At 45.1% G+C, this 13,729-nt stretch overlaps 1 protein-coding gene across 3 annotated transcripts in view; it reads right to left on the bottom strand.

The window, feature by feature from the left end:
- The window catches only part of plxnb2b (plexin b2b), a 110,492-nt gene that overhangs the window by 79,092 nt on the left and 17,671 nt on the right, over positions 1–13,729 (bottom strand). The window contains exon 2 of one of the 3 annotated variants that reach the window (XM_068722404.1): positions 7,510–7,712. The exons of 1 other annotated variant lie outside the window; for it this stretch is intronic. The gene's annotated coding sequence lies outside the window, so the exon portion shown is untranslated. The remainder of the gene's footprint in view (positions 1–7,509; positions 7,713–13,729) is intronic. One more of the 3 variants, XM_068722403.1, reaches the window with a different exon arrangement.

Below are 13,729 nucleotides of genomic sequence, written 5' to 3'. Positions count from 1 at the left end.
AGCTGGTGACGTTCACCATTTCTTGACACTTTGATTTTTACAAAGACTTCCAATTTTACAGCAGCAAACATGTGACCAAAAAAAAACAACACAACATAGGACAAAGAGCTGTCAGAGGGCAATCAGACATCAGACAAATACCTGTAGAACTTTTGTTGACAGACATGTTGATCAATAACATTAATAATCACATTTAATTTAGGTGTTCTAGTTATCTGGTTTTGTGCTTGGTGGCTCACTGGGATACTTGAATAGAGCAGAGCTATCCTCAATATTGTTTGTTACAACTGTACTTTGTTCTGCTATGACCAGTCAAAACATCCATCTTGAAAAAGGACACTACTTGTTTGACATCTCAATTCATTCTATCAATTGATCCATTGAGGAGATTTCCTGAAAAAAAAGCCACTCCTCTGCCTTTGGGGCAATGTCTAACTATTACTTTTTCTCTGGCTATAAATCATACCGGAGTCAGGTATCCGTCCCTCCCTTGAATAATGGCCTCAGTGTTCCCTCGATGCATTGCAGAATAATTGTTTGGAATGTCATGTCCAGTTTCTTCTTTGTAAATTTCAGAAAATAGAATACAACACAGTCCTTTTCTTGTTCATTTTGAACCACCCTTCCTCTGAGGTTCCAGTTAACTATTTTCACTTCTGAAAGATCATTATCACAAAAACTAAAAAAGACAAGTATGCAGGGAAAAAATTAAATAAAAATCAGGCAGTTCAAATGAGGGAAACTGTTTAGGAAATGCTGATGGAGATATGTGTGTTGCTCATCTCTAGGTCAATACAGCCAGACATGTACAAACATCACAATCTGAGTGCTAATCTATGAAGGGGGGGGTCGCACTGACATAAACAAGCCTGCAGTGGCCATTTCTGGCTGATCCTGTTTCTTATCATATCATCTGCTTCTGTTATGAAAGCCAGACTGCGCTGCAATACTTTTGCTATTCTAGTCTTGTGTGTGTGTGCGCGCCAAGAAGCATGCTCTTATATGTCTCCGTGTCCTGTGTGCAAGTCACCGCGAGCACGCATGAGACAAGAGTGAACAAAAACACACATCTGGTTCCATTCAGGATGCCTGGAATTCTTTGCCTGCGTGGTTCAGATTACTTCCCGAGCCCCCATGCCGGCTGCGCAGGAGAGCAGATAAACTATGCCGCTCAACACAATGTCTCGCCTATTCAACACTGGAAGGGTGTAGCTTTGACAGGGACGAGAGGTGAAGCTGAGTTTACAGGCGAGTTCTGGGAGTAGACGAGCTTCGACCTAGGTATGCTAATTTATTGCTCCTCAACCATTGCAGGCCCTTTATATCCTCACTGTATGTCGAACTGGAGTGGGTCCTAAGGGAAGGGCACGTTAAAGGTTCTGCCAGCTAGCACCTTAATATGATCCTAACCCCTTCCACTGATATCCACTGGGGAAAGCCCCAGCAGTATAAGGCCAGCTCTGTAGAGATCCAGACCAGAGAGACAGAGATATATTGCCGCGTGACTCGAGAGCATTGGTTAAGGCCGTAGTGCAGCATAAGCAGAGCTAAACCACGTGAGGAGACCAGCAGCACAGATATATGTTCCTCCGTTCACAGTCGGAAATCCAACTGAAATAGAACAAGTTTATTGTTTTGCTGCGAGAGACCCTATGTGCAGCAATAAAGAACAAGATTATGTCTAAATCAAAAAATAAACCTATACACATGCCATGGTATCTGTTCGTTCCACACAACAATCAAGCAATTATTCCTGAACGTCACCTTTCCTTTACATTTCACAGAATGCTTTCCTTCCAATTCCCCCACCCCATTCTCTTATCTCCCAGGTTTGACTGAATGATGTCTTCAGCCAAAATCACCTCGTCTCCTCCGGTTCCCCTGGAGATGGAGTGCCAGTGTTGTAGACGATTCAATCAGTGAGAAGTGAAAGAGCAGATCACAGACAATACGCCGCGGCCCCATTACCCCCAGTCCTCGGTTACCGCTAGCGACGCTTAGCTCGGGCCCCCACCTAATGGGCCATAATATCATTTTACGCCATGTTCCAGCTCTTTATACTAGCTCTAAACATAACTCTGTCGCCAAGGCACAATAAAAACAGATATATTTCTTTATTACTCCTATCGAAGCATATCGCCAGATCCGAGCACCCCTACAAAGAAAACTAATATCTGCAGGAACCCGCTCTTTTCCTTGGCTCATTTAGAGCAGACGCACAATTGTTATTACATTGAGCTGCACTCTGCCGGCCTCACCTCCCCATGCCGTTCACTCAGAGTCTAATGGATGTTTTATTATAATCAAATGAATACAATGTCTTCACTATAAATAACCTATTGAAAAAGCCATTTTCTCTGCCTTGCAATATGTTTAAATGTCCATCACGCCTCAAGCAACGAGGTGCCACATGTTTAATTCACAGCAGATGCAATTTGCGTGTTGTGTGCTACAGTACGGGTGAAAACAGCAACTCGACTACCTTTTACTCACCCTCACGTCCCCAAGCTGCCCCCTTCAAATCACCCTATAATCACACTTTCTTGCATAAAGTCATGCGAGTCTCCGGCAGGTTCATTACTTTGCATGGATTTCAGGAGGAGGAAATGTCACCTGGGTACTCTGCTTTTGAGGCCATTAGCTTGCTTCATCTCATGGGGCAAATGCTGCCCTGGTAAGTCTTGAGCCAGAAGAGCAGAATTTCACTTCAGCGAAGGCGAGTAAATATCTGCAACTAGGAATCATCCCCTACACGGTATACAGTGCCATTGTCCTCTACCCTATACATCATCAGGTCTGACCAGCCCATTTACACTATGGGGATCTGACAAGAGATGAGCAAACACTTGAGCATGAACATATATGTGTGTGTGTGTGTGTGTGTGTGTGTGTGTGTGTGTGTGTGTGTGTGTGTGTGTGTGTGTGGCAAGGCGGAGCAGGAGGGGAGTTGGGAAATCCAATCTCTCACACAGAGGAGCAGAGACAGGCGGGCAGATATGCTCCGGGCCCAGAGTAACCCAGGCGGTATCCATGAATGAAATGACAGGATTACAGGGGAATTAGAAAACCTGCTGAGATAGTTGATAATGCTGTTTATGGTCGGGCGTCACACCGCTTGCAGGGGAAAAGTCCAACTGTTTAACTTGTGGAAAAATATGGACAAGCTTCGTCACCAAGCAGAAAATGAAAGGCCACGGGGTCTCCCTCTACGTTTACGTTTGTGTTAGCTGGACGGACATTAACTCAAATACTTAAGGATTTATGTCAGCTGCATTATTGTGGATGAACCTCTTAAAAATAGGGACAGCAAACATAAGCTCCCCTATCCCGGTTAAGAATGGGATTATTGTTGTGTCAACAACCCCCATAGATAATAGTAATTACTGCCCTTGCTGCACCGCCATCAGGCTGCAACTTTGCTAGCTGACAGCTTGGTCCTAATTACCAAGAACCACCAATTACTGGCTCCATTTCATTATTTATAATGCTCAGCACACCCAAATAAAAGAGACTTCAGTGACTCTGAGCAGTCACATCTCTGGCAGCTGCACAGGAGCATCCGGAGGACCTGCTGAATCATTGTTTCTTAGTGTTTTTCCTGACAATATAATAGTCAGCATGCAAACACAACATTGTTATTGTCAAGACAAAGGAGTAAAAATAGGAAAATGACGGCAATAGGGATCTGCCTCTACTTCCTCTTTGCCAGCCACAGGAAGTAATTTAGCTACAAAGGAAGTGCATTATCATCTCTTCTTTTCCCACTTGCTCCTGCTCGTTTATCTGCCAACAGAGCTGCAGAATCGATTATTTAAAAAAAAAAAAAGTAATAATAAATAAGCCCTGGAGTTTGCATGTTGCATCTATACTCATATTGCATTCATTCCACTGTGAGATCTATGTTAGAATAATTGACTTGTCTGCTGACATGTAAAAGATGCCTCCAAAAATAAAAAAACAACAACATAAAAACACTTTTTTTTTTATCTGGCGAGTGTATTCAACCATTCGCACACGCGCACCGACTTTCGCAGATGTTTCTCATCACCCTCTGCTGCCAAGCGTCGTCCAGTGATGGCTGCGAGGAGTAGAGAGGGGGCTCGGGCGGGGGTGTGAAATTCTGCTATCCCTGCTCCAGTGAATTCTGCAGGAACTTGGCAGATCATTGTGGAGATTTGTATGTCTGCGGATTTGATATGAAACAGTTTGAGAGGCTCGTCTGGAGTCTGTCTCTCTACGTGCCTCCCCTTAAAGTGGGCCGGACTGTTTAGCTTATGTTCCCGTAAAGCCTGACGGCCACATTTCTCAGCCCCCAAGGGTGCAGATGGGCGATTAACTTGGCAGACAGGTCTTATACCATCATCTGAAAGATAACCATTGAAATACTTTGTTGCTCCAAAAAACTATGCCTCCGAGTTAAAAAACAGCCCATAATCCTCAAATAGGGGAACCACACAAAAAGCACCTGCTTCGTCTATACACATTCCTGCAATCATACACCTTGTTGATTAACAAAAGACTATTTCTTTATTGATAATTCAGTGCAAATTCAATGAATCCCAAAACCTCAAACTGCAGCTCATGCTCAGCAAGCTGCAAAGCATGTAAGGCTTTAAAGGACAAGCCGTCTCAAAAAATGATTAAGTATGTACAAAAGGAATCTACCGTAACGATCCAAAGCGCTTAGCATTTAGATGACAGTTGCGCAGGGCAGGCTTTGTTTGCAGGGGCTGGAGTGGAGCAGTATATGTGGCCCGGAGGCCGGATCTGTTCCAACTGTGCCCTGGCAAGAAAACGTTCAGCCCAGTCAGCCTCGACAGCTTGGATATTCACAGGGGGCGATGGAAAACTGGAGGGCTGCACTTCCACGTTGGAGATGGGGGAGCTTGGAGGAGGTGGGGTGATGAGTCAGGAACAAGGTGTTTTATATTATTTTGGTACCGCAAGGACATGGCATTTGATAAACGTAGGCAGGTGATGAGGGCCCCATGTCTGTGTTGGCCTGCGGTGATTTAGGTTTATCATCTGGCAGGCACGTCTGGAGGGGGCTAGCAGCATTTGTAGTTTAGAGTACTGCAATACCTCGCTTTAGTGATGAAAAATTTATAACGCCTGGAATTTAATTATACATTTATCACCACAGAGAGAACAGAAATTACTCCACGGTTAACGAGAAATTAAATGTATCACGTGACCTAGACGTTTTTCAACATTATCATAGCAATGAGCTTTAGATTACATGACACATTGTCATTCGACAAATCATTGTGACAATTTCAGTTTCCAAAGATCACAAACATTGAAGAAAGGATCATCACTTTGATTCACTTTGACCAATTAATTATTCACTCTTATCTCTGGAGATGCAAAGTTAATTTCTGACTAATTTGAAATATCATAGAAAGGACTTTTGATGTTGGACAGCTTTCTTCTCCTCACTTGATTAACCTGAACCAACTTCAAAAAGGTATAGTATCGCAGTCAGTAATACTCTTTTCAAAAACAATATTTGGTATGGGCTTCCTCTTTGAAATATTATCTGTCAAAAAGGTATAACTATCCATTAAATGGTCTTGTTTACCAATTCTTTGCTATTTCCTTCAAAGAAACACATTTAAAAAAGGTAAACTAAATGAGCATCTCCAACACGAATAAGAATGTGGAACTGCAGAGTTGACTGCATTGATTAATGTTCAAAGTATCTAAAAGTAACACGGCAGATAAAAAGGACAACAAAAACAAGAGATTTGTTTGCTCTTGTGCATTCAAATTCATTCGTCCCCGAGAACCTCTTCGCACAGGGGTTGTGCCGAGGCAAAGCCTCATGGGAGAAATGACTGACACCTCCTAATCCTCAAGGATACCAAAAAGCATGTCATTACCATGACATTTACACCATCTTCTGGGATGTGAGATGAAGCGTGGGAACAACAAAGGGATAAAAACAGTGAACAAAACTCTAAAAATAGGACGAGTGAATTTTTAATGTGCTGTGTTTGGAGTCATAAGTGTAGCTTGAGTCTCCACCCAACTTCTATTAATTCAGCACAGCTAGGACAACCACCTGGGGTAGCCTACATTTCAAATGAGCCATATTTTGCGTTTCTTTAACACCAGCGGGCAGGCTGGCAGGCACACTGGAGGAAATGTGATGGAAAGTGGAGCACAAGAGTTATGACCCAAGCAAGCGGCTGATTATGGAGAAGATGAGTGAGAAAAGAAGTCGTCCGTCAAGCTAAACCCTTCACAGATGGACGAGTGAGGCACACTAAGAAAACCAGCAAGTCCTGAGGCTTTGTGGCAGCTTTGGGTTTTAAAGTACACCGCAGAAACCGTTTAGGAGGAAATGATGAACAGTGAATAAACCCAAACACAGTATATATGTCTTGTGCAATTACATGTTAATATTCCTCACCTTTTCATTCACCTCATTGACTGAGTGAATCATGGTTAAACATGGTCGTTTTCAGACTCTTCAGTGAAGTATGAACAGAAGAAGCTTTTACAACGGTCTATATAAAACAATTATATCAGCAGTTAATTGCAGGGGATCTTCATTTAATGAGCATCCGAGCAAATTTAATTACTTGCAGCCCTTAATAAACAAGCACAGAAACCTACTGGTGTGCAAATAAAGTTTTGACAGAATGTAACTTACCCTAAACTGTAGGCCAGGACTTGACTTATAATTGGACAATTGTCTCCTGACACACAAACACAGTGTTGACCATTTACTGGCCAGCAATGTTCCACTTCTATGAGCGCAATCACAAAAAAAAAAAAAAAAGTGTTTTCATTGGTGTACTGTGGTACTTGGAGGCTGACCCTTGCTTGTGTATCTCCCCGGTGGGACAGTTAGCTATTGCCCCACTCCCTTCCCTCTGCTATCTACACCTTATCTGCTCAGTCCCTTCCCCAGAGCTCACTATGGCCCTGCTACCTCTACTCTCGTACTGACAGACAAACAATGGGAGCCAGAACCGCCCTAACGAGTAGAAAGTAGAGGCTCGATTAATTAGAGGCACCCCCCAACCCTCCATTGCCTCCAACTCCTCCTGTTAACTCAGAGCAGTGTGATACAGCTTGGCCAGGGCTGGGACTGTTGGGCCCATCGTGAGAGAAATAGGGGCTGGAAGTTGTTGAGGGGTTTTTTTCCTGGCAGTTGGCCAATGGGGGACCGTAGTAATTGCCCGGATCCTACAGTGGCAAGTGATGAGAAAGAGTGTGAGGGAGGTAGAAGCCTAGGGAAGTGAGAAAATGCTAAGAGCCAATGTGGTCTAGTCTAGCAAAAGAGAAAAGAAAAATACAGTTTTGGAAAGAAGAGACAGATAGAAGTTTTGAAAAATGAGGCACAAAAGAGAAATGTTTCTAAGAGGAAACACTTATGACATGTGGGACAAGTGATTCAGAGATAAGTCAGAGCTTGAGGACTCTTCGTTGCGTGAAGATAATACAAGTAGAAAAAAAAACTGGACAAAGTATTGGGAGTGTAATGGAAAATAGAATGACCTCGGGTGTTACTCACTAGGGAGTCGCAGACAGGGGTGCAGTGAGCGTCTTGGCTGTTGGAGTGGAACAGAGCAGGGTGCAGCGGCGGCTGCACAGTGGGCCCTCGCTGGACACTTCAATCACAGGCAGCCGGAGCCCCGGGCAAACTTGGCCAATTAGCCGCACACTGCTGCTGACCCCCAGCTTCATTAAGGGCCCGGGCTCTGGATAAGGGGAGAGGGGGAGGAGAGGATTAGGGAGGGAGGGAGAGAGAGAGAGAGAGAGAGAGAGAGAGAGAGAGAGAGAGAGAGAGAGAGAGAGAGAGAGAGAGAGAGAGAGAGAGAGAGAGAGAGAGAGAGAGAGAGAGAGAGAGTGAAAAGCATCAGCACTGGCCAGGTTTGAGAAGACACACACACACACACACACACACACACACACACACACACACACACACACACACACACACTAAAGGTAAAGCTCAAGGTTACAGGTAAACACAATCAACTGTGAGAACACCCAATAACACACATGTACACGCACGCTGTATTACACCCCCCCCCCCCCCCCCCCACCACCTCCCTGGTGGTGGTGGTGGTGAGGGGGTTAGAACCATGAAGGTCAGAGGGCGTAGCGACCCCCTTCTCTCCCACACCGCTGCACTGACAGCAACAGGTGTGGTGGCCATCAGACATGCAATTACCAGGCTGAAAAATCTGCTCTTTGTGACAGAGACAACGGCAGATCAGAGGGAAGATCAGAGCTAGCGGGTTAGAGAAGTGGGAGGAGAGGCGAGAGATGAGGAAGAAGCGGCGAAGATACAGACGACTGAAAGTCCCCGGAGAGAGAGACAGGGAGAGAGAGACAGGGAGAGAGATTTCCACTCCTCTCTTTTCATTACAAATCCCTTGCCGGTAGAGCAAAAAAAAAAAAAAAGAAGATCAAAAACCAACACATACGGTAGCTATGACACACCTGTTGTTCTGCAGTAGAAATACCAACATACACGCTTTGGTGGTCTGGAGAGACCTCACGTACACGTGTGCACAACAATGAGACAAAGGAGAGGGTAAACTGACAGCATCCTATTTCAATTCAGATTGGGTGGGGCTGTTTGGGTGCTTTGGGACAGGTTACGCTCAATGAGCCCTGACAGAAAGACTGTTTGGTGTATGCAAGTGTGTGTGTGTGTGTGTGTGTGTGTCTGTGTGTGTGTGTGTGTGCGCATTACAAGTGTGAATATCCACCTGGGAGCGCTGCTTGCATCAACCTTCTGATGGAAACCAGGGTGGGGGGTAGTAGCAGCTTCATACTCTCTTTCCCCTCATTCTCCCTTCTCTCCGATTACGGGCCTTCGATCAGGCTTAAGTAATGTTTGCGCGCTTTGCCGGCGGTGCAGCAATAAGTGCTGTCAGAAACCTTGCATGCTCGGGTGGAGAGGAGATACTGGCCCTTTATTTAAAACAAGTCGAGGATAAAAGATCAATGGCCCAATTCAGGCCGTGAATTGGAGGGAAAAGTTCACAAACATAGTGGGAGATTATGAGAGGGAGATGTATGTGTGGACGGGGAGAACGGAGAGCGAGGGGGCATCTAGCTCATCTGTGTGCTAGTGGCTTATTGATCGGTGGAGACACACAGCTCCCAGCCATTCATCACAGGCCACTCAGGCCCTTAGATAACTCCTATGATAGTGCCCTGCTACTGAGCAGCTGCAACTGGTCCAATCCATTATCCTTCAAAGTAAGGCCCCTAGCCTGGGAACAGGCATGGCGAGGCAGCTGGGTGAGAGGCTGGAAGGAGGGCTGGAATGGAAATGGAAAAGACCAGGCCTGTGGATAGGAGCCTGAGGCTAGTGTATACAACAGCAGGAGCCGGGGCTTGAAGGGCCAGGGCTTTATGAAAAATGGTGCCCAAACAGCCACGACAGAGATGAGAAACTGTCTGTTTGCACCACTTGGAGGGAAGAAGAAAAAAAAAAAAATGTGACAGCGCTATTGTTTCCATTTCTCGGCCAAACAGTATTAGCAAAGCTGTTTTATAGCAGATAGCACACAAACTACCCGAGCGACAGGCAGCTCTGAAAACTGCTGAGTGGCTCTGTGTGTATGCGAGTGTGTGGAAAGAGAATTCCCAGATTGGGCAGGTGGGGATCAGCCATAATGAGCCATGCAGGGAGAGAAGAGAGGGAAGGGGGTCGGAGTGAGGGCAAAAAAAAAAAGAAAAGAAGGGAGGAGGCCAAAGAGCGAGGGAGAATGACAGAGTGAGAATGATGGAGACGGGCTCAGAGCCAGAGACAAGGCCCCAAAAGAGCAATTACAGGAGCTCCAGAGAAGGTGTGGGCCCAGCCCCCAGGCATAGATTCACACAGCACAAAGCCCTGCCAGACATGCACACACACACACACACCATGATCTAAGAAGAACTTCTGATGAGCAAAAGACAGAGATGGACAAAAAAGGAGATGTTAGGTTGAAGTCAAAACAGGAAGGAAGCATGAGGTGGGAGTAAGCTGGGGTCCATCTCAATCCAAAGCATCCCCATGCTTCGCTCCCCTACATGTTTTCAAAGCAACATTCTGTTCCAGTCGAAACCTGTTCCCTTAACAGCATCGCTTGAAACAAAAGCTGAAACTGCGGGGCTGAGGTCAGTGTGGGCAAAACTTTCAAGTCGATTGTCCTCCATGTGGTGAGGGCTAAACAAAACTGAAAAGTCTGGGCAGCCTCACACCATGGTGCCCGTCACAAATACGAGTCCGAAATGGTTTCTGAAGGCAACCGTTGCCCCACATCGCCCCACCTCCACCACTTAAAGGAGAACGACAGGTTGAATAGAACAAGCGAGAATGACGGGAGAAAAAAACAAACAGGAGAGAGAGAGAGAGATGTGCAAACAGATAGGGGGAGGGGAAATTAAATTAAGAGAAAAGTTCTCGCGCACCGGTATGCACCATTGATTTCCTATTCTCTTGGAAACATTTAATGAGCTTAAATAGGAGCCTCGTTTGACACTGCCACGGTGACTCGGAGGAGCCTCCCAGTGAGAGGAAATCGTTCAGCAGCTGTGACGGCTACCAGAGGGGGGTGGAAGATGGAGAGAAGGTGGAGGGAGTGAAGGTTGTAATGCCAAAGCAAGAGATGTGTGCAAGACAGATGTTGGATTATGCTCGGGAAATGGTCCATGGGTAGCATTACATGCCTTGTTCTGAATGGGGGGGGGGGGATGAAGGAGATTACTGGAAAAGAGAGAGAGAGAGAGAGCGAGAGAGAGAGAGAGAGAGAGAGAGAGAGAGAGAGAGAGAGAGAGCGAGAGAGAGAGAGAGAGAGAGAGAGAGAGAGGTGACGTACAGTCAACAATGCTGCCTACTGTAGTTAAGTAGGTGCTTACTACTCACAATGGGCACTCATTATAACGCAACAATGTCCAAACTGATTGACAGCTACTGCTCTACTGCAGCGTTTCACCTCATTACTTCCTGGATGACCTCCCTATGAGGCATTCAACAGATTCCTTATGCTTGGCAGCCATCTTGTTCTTCTCCCCTTCCCTGCTCTCTTTTCTCCCGATATCGGCAGGAAAACTATTGTCACTTCAGAGAGCAGAAGTCCCGAGGCGCTCCGCTGCTCGCTGCCACTGATGAGGGACTGGGAACCATCGGCATTCACTTTATGAAGCCGCCTGGCAGCGTGAATGGACTCAGCGTCCCGCCACCTTTTGCGGGCAATCATGATAATAAGTGTGGAGTCAGGCATGGCTGTACACTGGCACCGCAGGGGGGTCTCCCTTCACCGACTGCTGGGAAAGGTAGTGTGTGTGTGTGTGTGTGTGTGTGTGTGTGTGTGTGTGTGTGTGTGTGTGTGTGTGTGTGTGTGTGTGTGTGTGTGGAGGGCTGGTGTTTATGAGAATGTGTTTAGGGCTGGAAAATAAATTGCTTTCATTGAATTTCCTACTTTTAACTATGCTCTAAATCCAAACTAATTCAATTCAGAATAGGCTACAACAAGACAGATTGTAATCCAACCAAGAACCTCACAGTATAGTCATACTGTACATAATCAGGACAAACATATCTGAGGTAAGCAAAAACAAAAAAGGAAATATGCACTGCTATTTTAAGAAAGATAGTAACAAGATGTATATCATCAGTGAGGTAAATCTGGAAATCCATTGTGATTTAGTGTGAAGACACTAAAGATTTGATGATTAATTACTGAATTATTTAAGATTAATTGAAAACAATTTCCATTATGGATTTAATATTTCACGCTATTTGTAGCATTTCTTAGTTTCTTCACAACTTTGGATATTTAACAGTTAAGCAGAAGACGCCCCTGTAGTCTTTGGGCACTTGCAATGTGTATTTTTCCCCCATGTCTGAAAAATAAACTGATTTATGGCCAAAAAATAATAAATAGATTGATTATGTGCTGCACATACAGATTTTAGGAGATATATGCCTAGAGTTTATGTCTGCATAAATGCCGTACATTTAGGAGGACTGTATATCTGTATACTACTGCTAGGTACAAAACAGGCTGTAAAACATGATGGCCAGCTCTTAATGACTCTGGGTGTAGAGTGTAGTGCATGTAAACATGCTGATAAATATGTACATGTGTAATTGCTGCTGGTGAGTGATGAAGCGTAAATATTTCAAGTCCCTGCATATGCTCTTTACTCAGTCGGACATGTTTTCTGGTTCACAGTAGCTTTGAAATTCCACCAGTGTCTGTTTCTTATATTAGCAGGTCAGGAAGGAGTCCTTCAGTTCCTGACCCTCATTTTTTTTTTCCCCAGCTTTGGCTCAGCTGCAGGGAGAGCGGCTGGCTTGTACCACCTCTGAGAATCCATCCAGACAGATGCACAGTAAGCAGTGCTGTAGGCAGAGTGCGAGTTTGGCACCACCGGCAGCAGTGCTGAGGCCACGTTTAGCTGTGCTTTCATGTGTGACTCGCAGCAAATAAGTTGTGCTGAAGGAGATTTATTTTATTTTTATGAAAATTAATCTTGGGCTGAAACAACCATGTGATCCTCTGGTGATTAATTACGGCGAAAGAAGAACAGACGAGACTGCCCTTTTTCCTTCTCTGGAGTTCCAGCAGATACACAGAGGCGGTCACTCCCACACACACAAACACACACACACAGACCAAGTATAGGAACTGGAAGTGACTAACAGCAGCATAAGGACGACAACTTGGGAAAGGCGTAGTGGTGAAGTGTCCTTCACTGCTTTCTCCGATGTCCCCAGCTGTCATTTCCAACAGTCTTGCTCAACGTAGTGCCATCGAGAAACAATTCTTCACTGGAAACTGTCTTTGCTCTCCGTAGGAATCCACAGGCCATCATCTATACGACACTATGGACCATTCCCTGAATCATTTACACTGGCCTATATATAGCCTGTGGAGAAAAGGTCATTATTGAAACAGAAAGCTATATTTCATAATTGCACAACCACGCTTCTATCCCCTCAGTGAAATTGGCTCTCCAGAATATATTCGCTCTCACTCTACTCCATCTCTCTTTATCTCCCTCTCTTGTCTGTTAGAGAGGGCGATTTTGACAGGCTGACTGTCTCTCCTGATGCAATAACCACCCTCCATTTGTATCTGAGGAGGGTGCATTAACTAGACAGTGTAATCAGCCTGCACAGAAAAAGGCAGCACGCTTCACCAACCGGCTGCTTTTTACCACTCTTTGCTATAACGGCACGCCATTAGGCCACAATTAGCACGGAGCACTCTGGGAAAAAGAAAACCCCTCGCAGACCTTTAACCAGCAGAGCGGATACGCGAAACAAGGCGACTTTCATCCAAAGTCCATTGTTGCTCAAAACACTCGGGTGAAGTAATCTTGTTTGTTCACACTTGATGGTGAAGGCAATAGGAATTACTTTACAACAGAAGATTAAAAAAAACAACAACTTCCAGTGCCATGGGACAACCTGATACCGTTGACATGTTACGGTAGAAGATTTCCGAGTGAGGACTCGGAAACGGTAAAGGCTTATCGCCAGACACTTCAGACAGAGTATAATACATTTAAAAAAAGGCAGCAGGCAAAACCAAAAAAAAACAAAAAAAAAAAACAACCATCCGAGAGCGCTGCCTTATCATAAATGTATGCTCTTTCCAAAATAGGGAGGTGAGTTTTGTTGAAGTACCCCTGTGGTGAAGGTGCACTTCAGGTGAATGTGTTCATCCAGTGGAAGAGGCAGCCTGCAAGAGCTAAGTTCAGCACG

This window comes from Cebidichthys violaceus, unplaced genomic scaffold (genome assembly GCF_023349555.1).
Source record: "Cebidichthys violaceus isolate CVI_PGR_0920_01 unplaced genomic scaffold, fCebVio1.0.p SCAF_3, whole genome shotgun sequence".
Lineage (NCBI taxonomy): Eukaryota > Metazoa > Chordata > Actinopteri > Perciformes > Stichaeidae > Cebidichthys > Cebidichthys violaceus.
This window is presented reverse-complemented; position numbering and strand designations above follow the sequence as displayed.